This window comes from Rhinopithecus roxellana, chromosome 4 (genome assembly GCF_007565055.1).
Source record: "Rhinopithecus roxellana isolate Shanxi Qingling chromosome 4, ASM756505v1, whole genome shotgun sequence".
Lineage (NCBI taxonomy): Eukaryota > Metazoa > Chordata > Mammalia > Primates > Cercopithecidae > Rhinopithecus > Rhinopithecus roxellana.
The window spans coordinates 26,405,147-26,413,202 of record NC_044552.1 but is presented as its reverse complement, the minus strand read 5'-3'; positions in this window follow the sequence as shown (position 1 = coordinate 26,413,202).

The window sequence follows — 8,056 nt, the reverse complement described above, 5'->3', positions numbered from 1 at the left end:
AGCTTGCTAATTAAATTGCTATTATTAGTTTGCTTGGCTTAATTAGACTTAAGAAAACAACTAACTGAGGGTTTTTGTTTTATCAGTTTTTTTTTTTTTTTGCATGAGGAGAGAATTATATATAACCAGTGATATGATTATTCCTGAAGGTACAGACAGAAGTAAACCTGGGAACATTATTTAATTTAAAAACTTTAGGCCGGGCACGGTGGCTCAAGCCTGTAATCCCAGCACTTTGGGAGGCCGAGATGGGCGGATCACGAGGTCAGGAGATCAAGACCATCCTGGCTAACACGGTGAAACCCCGTCTCTACTAAAAACTACAAAAAACTAGCCGGGCGAGGTGGCAGGTGCCTGTAGTCCCAGCTACTAGGGAGGCTGAGGCAGGAGAATGGCGTGAGCCTGGGAGGCGGAGCTTGCAGCGAGCTGAGATCCGGCCACTGCACTCCAGCCTGGGCGACAGAGCGAGACTCCGTCTCAAAAAAAAAAAAAAAAAACTTTAATCCCTACTATAAGGGAATACGATAATGTATACTATGACAAATGTACTTTATTCTTCTAACACAGTAAAGAATTATTTGGGAACTTTTTCCTGAAACTAAGTGCAGGAAAGCTCTGTGTGTCTTGGTTTCGTGATGGTTTCATTTCTAGCCATACAACTGATGGATTGTGTACAATTTCTGTTAGTGCCAAAATAATCTGTTATATGAACAGACTTCTAAAATAATTTCTCTATATCATATACGTAAGAAGTCTTTCATTGAACAGCTTATCTTCCACTTGCAAGTTTACAGAAATATCAATATGTCAAAATAAATAAAAAGTGGGAGAATTCTTTGCTGTTAGAAGAATGTGCTTATTATTTTGATTTATTAAATGGTATATAATCAAAGTACTGCTGATTTATAGGTGCAGTATTCTACTAAACACTTCAGCTAGTAATACCGCTGATTTAGAAACAAAACTGTTGATTTTTGCTTTCTGAATTTAGAATGCTGGGATTACCTGTTTAAGCCTGTTTTGGGGAATATAGAGATTAAGTCTGTACATACCTGTGCACATATATTCATGCACCCTCTGATTTTGGTTTTCTTGTTTTTGAGTTGTTAGAAAGTATCCACTTACTCTTCTTTTTGTAGAAGTAGCTGTTTTAGAGAGAAGAAAGGATAAGACTTTACATAGTTTATTCTTTTTGTGTTTTCTACAAACTTTTTTGAATTTCAAATCACAAGCAAACTAATTTTCCGATTTTTAGAAAGTAGATGATGATTTCAGAGGAGTAAGACATGCTAAACAGCATGCTCGGTAGAATTTTAGGTAGTCAAATGCAACTGAGAAAAAGTATTTTCAAGTCATAAGTTGCTAATTGATATGCTATGAACTAGTCAAAATATGAACCATATGATTCAAGTTAGATTTTCCTCTAGAGATGGATCTGCAGGGATGACTACAATTTGGCATAATGGTGTAAATGAATTGTTAAGGGTAACTTCAAGTTGAAGATTAAAGCAAGATGCCATTTCCTCCATGTCTTTCATTTTGTTTATATTTTTTCCCTTTAAGTTAGTATACACTACACGCACTGCAATAAAATATAATAACACGAAAAAAGAATATTTTAGATATTCTAGTTCCTTTGCCTTTCCATGTAAATTTTAGAATAATCCTACCTATAATCAACAAATCTTGCAAGTCTTACATGTTTTGTTAGATTTACACATAAGTGTTTCATGTATTTGAGTAATTGGAAATAATATATTTATATTTTTGGGCCAGGCACAGTGGCTAATGCCTGTAATCCTAGCACTTTTGGAGGCCGAGGCGGGCTGATCACGAGGTCAGGAGATGGAGACCTTCCTGGCTAACACGGTGAAACCCCGTCTCTACTAAAAATACAAAAAATTAGCTGAGCGTGATGGCGGGTGCCTGTAGTCCCAGCTACTGGGAAGGCTGAGGCAGGAGGATGGCATGAACCCGGGAGGTGGAGCTTGCAGTGAGCCGAGATCATGGCACTGCACTCCAGCCTGGGTGACAGAGTGAGACTCCATCTCAAAATAATAATAATAATAAAAATAACAATATTTTTGGTATCACCTGTTCATTGTGAGTATGTAGAAATATAATTGAAACTGGTTTGTTTGTCCTGTATTCTGTTAATTTGCTGAAATCACATATTCTAGAAGTTTTTCTGTAGATTCCTTGTGATTTTCTACATAGACAATCATGTCACTTACAAATGGGAACTGTTTATTTCTTACTTCACAATCTGTATGCCTTTAATCTCCTTTTTCATGCCTGTTGCACTGTCTAGAACTTCCAACACTGTGAATAAGAGTGGTGACAGTGGACATTCTTGCCTTGTTCCTGATTGTAGGTAGAAACTATTCAGTCTTTCAAAGTGAAGTATGTTAGCCATAGGAGTTTTGTAGATGATCTTTATCAAGTAAAGAAAGATATTATCTACTCCTGTATTTCTGAGATTTAAAAAAAATAATGAATGGGTGTTAAAGTAGGTTAAATACTTTTTATTCATTAATTGATATGAACAAGTAAATTTTCCTCTTCAGCCTGTAATATGATGGATTACATTAATTACTTATGAATATCCAACCAGCTTTGCATCCCTGGGATAACTCTCATGTGGTCATTGTATATAATTCTTTTTATATATTGGTAAATCCCACTTGCTAATGTTTAGTTAAAGATTGCTGCATCATGAGGAATATTAGTCTACAGTTTTCTTTTCTTCCCATTGTCATTGTTTGGTTTTGGTATTGGGGTAATTCTAGCTTTATAAAATAAACTGGGAAATGCTTCCTCTGCTTCTATTTTCTGGAAGAGATTGTTAATTGGTGTTAATTCTTCTTTAAATCTTTGGTAGACTGCCTCATTAAAACTATTTGTTCCTAAATATTTCCTTTTGTGAGTTTTTAAACTATGAATTTAATTTCCTTAATAGGTATAGAAATTTTTGAATTAATTATTTTATATTTAGTGAGTTGTGGCACTTTATATTTTTTGAAAAAATGATCCATTTCATTTAAGTGTCAAATTTATGTGTGTAGAATTGTTCATAGTATTATTTTATTATCCTTTTGATGTCTGTAGAATCTTTGGTGATATCCCATTTCATTTCATAGCTTCTGTCTGCTGTCTTCTTTTTTACTTTCTGAGTCTTACTAGTGGTTTGCCAATTTTATTAATCTTTCAGAGAGCCAGCTCTTTGCTTCATTGATTTTTTTTTGTTTTTGCTTTTGTTGTTCTGTTTTCAGTTTCATTGTTCTGCTGGCGTTTTATTTTGCTGTTCTTTTTCTGGATTCTTGAGGTGAGAGCTTAGATTATTGGTTTGAGACTTTTCTTCTTTTCCAATATATGCAGTTAGTGTTTTAAATTTACTTCTCAAATGCAAATTAAAACCACAATGAAATGCCATCTCATGCCAGTCAGAATGGCAATTATTAAAAACTCAAGAAACAACAGATGCTGACAAGGTTGCGGAGAACCTTGTTTCTTTACATTGTTGATGGAATGCAATTTAGTTCAACCATTGTGGAAGACAGTGTGGCAATTCCTCAAAGATCTAGAACCAGAAATACCATTTGACCCAGCAATCCCATGACTGGGTAAATACCCAAAGGAATACAAATCATTCTATTATAAAAATACACTCACGTGTATGTTCATTGCAGTACTATTCACAATAGCAAAGACATGGAATCAACCCAACTGCCCATCAATGACAGACTGGATAAAGAAAATGTACATATGCACCATGAAATACTATAAAACCATAAAAAGGAATGAGATCCTGTTGTTTGCAGAGACATGAATGAAGCTGGAAGCCATATCCTCATCAAACTAATGCAGGAACAGAAAACCAAACACCACATGTTCTCACTTGTAAGTGGGAGCTGAACAATGAAAAACACATGGACACACGGAGGGGGAAAACACACACTGGGGTCTGTCTGGGGCAGGGGTGGGAGGAGGGAGAGCATCAGGAAAGACAGCTAATGCATGCTTGGTTTAATGCCTAGGTGATGGGTTGATATGTGCAGCAAACCACCATGGCACACGTTTACCTATGTAACAAACCTGCACATCCTGCACATGTACCCTGGAACTTAAAATAAATTTACCTCTTATAACTACTATAACTGTATCCCACAAATTCTGATACAGCATATTTTCAATTTTGTTTAGTTGTGTTTATTGTGTGTATTTTTTAAAAGTTTCCTTGAGATTTCCTCCTTGACCCATGTATTTCTAAGTGTGTTGTTTTGTCTCCAAATGTTTAGAGATTTTCCTGTTATTTTTCTGTTGTTGATTTCTGGTTTGGTTCCATTGTGGTAGAAGAATACTTCCTTTATGATTTTATTTTAAAAATTTGTTGGTGTTTGTTTTATTGTCTTAGATATGGTCTATCTTGGCATATATTCTGTAGGCACTTAAAAAAAATGTGTATTCTGGCTGGGTGTGGTGGCCCATGCCTGTAATCCTAGCACTTTGGGAGGCTGAGGTGGGTGGACCACCTGAGGTCAAGAGTTTGAGACCAGCCTAAGCAACATGGTGAAACCTCATCTCTACCAAAAAAAAAAAAAAAAAAAAAAAAAAAAAAAAATTAGCCAGGCATGGTGGCGTGTGCTTGTAATCTCAGTTACTCAAGAGACTGAGGCAGGAGAATTGCTCGAACCTGGGAGGCAGAGGTTGCAGTGAGCCGAGATTGTGCCATTGCATCCAGCGTGGGCATTAAGAGCGAAACTCCATCTCAAAATAAATAAATAAATAAATAAATAAATAAATAAATAAATGTGTATTCTGCCATGGAATACTATGCAGCCATAAAAAGAATGAGATCATGTCTTCTGCAGGGACACAGATGGAGCTGGAGGCCATTATCCTTAGCAAACTAATGCAGGAACAGAAAACCAAATACTGCATGTTCTCACTTATAAGTGGGGGCTAAATGATGGAACACCATAGAGAGGGAAAACACATACTGGGGCCTATTGGAGGGTGGAGGCTGGGAGGAGGCTGAGGATCAGAAAAAGTAACTAATGGGTACTAGACTTAATTCCTGGATGATGAAGTAATCTGTACAACAAACCTCCATGACACTAGTTTACCTATGTAACAGACCTGCACATGTACCCCTGAACTTAAAACAAAAGAAAAAAAAAAAAAAAGAGAGAAAATCTTGTGGAATCTACTAAAAGCAAGGAAAAAGAAAATAATGTATTTTTTTGTTGTTGATTAGAGTGTTCTGTAAATGTTGATTAGATCTTATTGTTTGATGTTGTTTATTCTTCTATTTTTTTTTCAATTTTTATCTATTTGTTTAATCAATTGTTGAGAGAAAACTATTGAAGTCTTCAACTATCATTGTTGATTTGCCTATTTTCTTTTCAGTTCTATCAGTTTTTGCTTTATGTAATTTGCAGCCCTGTTGTTTGGTGCATACATATTTAGGATTGCTGTGTCTTTTTGGTAGATTTACCCTTTTATCATTATATAGTGTCCCTACCCATTTCTAGTAATTTTTTTTGTTCTAAATTTATTTGATATTAATGTAGCCACCCTTTATTATTTTTGCCTGATATATGTTTTTCTATCCTTTAGCTTATGAACCACCTATATCATTATATTTGAAGTGAGTTTATCATAAACAGCAAATAATTGACTTTTTTTTTTTTTTTTTGAGACGGGGTCCCGCTCTGTTGCCAAGGCTGGAGTGCAGTGGTGTGAAGTGGCATGATCTCAGCTCACTGCAACCTCCAGCTCCCGGGTTCAAGAGATTCTCCTGCCTCAGCCTCCTGAGTAGCTGGGGCTATAGGCGTGTGCCACCACAGCTGGCTAATTTTTGTATTTTTAGTAAAGGCGGAGTTTCACCATGTTAGCCAGGATGGTTAACTCCTGACCTCGTGATCCACCCACCTCGGCCTCCCAAAGTGCTGGGATTACAGGCATGAGCCACCGCACCCGACAGAGTCATATTTTTAAATCTATTCTGCCAAGCTTTGTCTCTTATAATTGATGTATTTAGGCCATTTATATTTCCTATAATATTGTTATGTCCAGGCTTAAGTTTGACATTTTATTTTTTGTTTTCTGTTTGTTCACTCTGTTTTTCATTTCTTTGTTTTCTATGTCAGTGCTTCCTAAATAATTTTAAAATTCCACTTTATCTATAGCTGTGTGTGTGTACGTGTGTGTACCTCTTTGTATAGCTCTTTTAATGGTTGTTCTAGGTATTACATGATATTTATGTAACTTATTTATTGTCATTAATTACCAGTCTGAGTGATGTGTAGACATTTCTTCTCCCTTTATGTTTGTTTACCCTCCTTCATTTATAATTGCCTGTAGTATTTTCTCTATATACATTTATAACCATATGATACAGTATTAAAAGTTTTTCTTCAATCCTATAATTTAGATAACTCAAGAGAAGAAGTAAAGTCCATTTTTTAACCCATATTTTTTCTTGACATGTTCTTTCTTCCTTCCTGATGTTCCAACTGTCCTCAATTTAACTTTTTGGTTTTTTTAGGGTTGACCTGTTAGTGACAAATTCTGTTAGTTTTCCCTCATCTGTGTATGTCTTAATTTCCCTGGATATTTTTGCTGATACAGTGTTCTAAGTTGACATTTTTTTTTTCCTTTCAGCACTGGAAAAATGTGGTGACCTCCTTTAAGCTTACACAGTTTCTGATGAAAATTTTGCTGTCATTTTTTTCACCTGTTAGATGTCATTTATCTCTTACTGCTTTCAAGACTTTTTTTTGTCTTTAGTTTTTAGTTAATTACTATGGTTTTGGTGTGGCTTTCTTTGGGTTTCTCCTGTTTGGGGTTCACTCACCTTCTTAAATCACTAAGTTTATGTCTTCTGCCAAATTTGGGAAGTTTTCAACCATATTTATTTGATAATTTTTTTCAGATTCACTCTCTTTTTCCTCATTTTGGGACTCTGAATACATGAACATTAAATCTTTTGTTATAGCCCCATGGGTCCCTGAGACTTTGTCCATTTTTTTCCGTGCATTTTCTTTCTTTCCTTTGTTCAGATTGGGTGATTGCTATTGTTCTCTCTTCAAGGTAGCTAATTCTTTCCTCTGTTCTCTCCTGCTGCTGAGCTTGTTTATTGTGCTTTTTATTTTGGCTATTGTACTTTTCAGTTCTAAAATTTCCACATTTTCTTCCCTATATATCCTATTTTTATGCTGAAACATCCTATTTTTTTCTTTTCTGCTCTTTTCTTCTTTTTTTAAACCACAGAACTGGACATCCTATTTTTTCATTCTTTAAGTGTTAATTGCTCATCAAAGCATTTTAATAATGGTGGCTTTAAAATCTTCATCAGGCGTTTCTTTCCGTTTTGGCATCTATTTTATTTTATTTTATTTTATTTTATTTTATTTTATTTTATTTTTTTTAAATTCAGTTTGAGGTATTCCTGGTTCCTGATATGACAAATAATTTCCAATTAAAACTTGGACATTTCAGGCATTATGTTATAAGGCTATTGTCTTATTTAAACTCTTTGTTTTAGTTGGCTTCTTTTAACACCACTCCAGTAGGTAGGTAGGTGAGCTTCATGACTCTAGGTAGGGGTAGGAGCCCAGGTTTCTCACTCTGCCTTCATTGACACCTCAGATGGGTCCCCATTATTACTGAGTGGGGAGAGAAATTCTGCCTCCCTCTCAGGTGCCCACTAATACCTCCCTGGCTGGTTGGGATAGGAGTGCCACGTACTATCCCTCACATGACCTCTACTGACACCAAGATGGAACAGTGGAGTGGAGGAGTGAGTAGTAGGTATCAGGGAGTGGTTGCTGGATTAACTCTGGGTGGTGATGAAAATCCTCACTCTCCATTAGGCATTGTCTGCCACCACCCTAGAGGAGGGTGGGGAATGGAAGTCTAGGTTTCCACTGACATTTCAGGGGCTTGGGGAAGGGAGAACATTTTCACCAAGGGGGCATGAACATCCTGACTCCCTACTCACTTTCTCTGACACCATCCTGGTGTGTGTGCATGTGTGTGTTGAAGTGTTGGG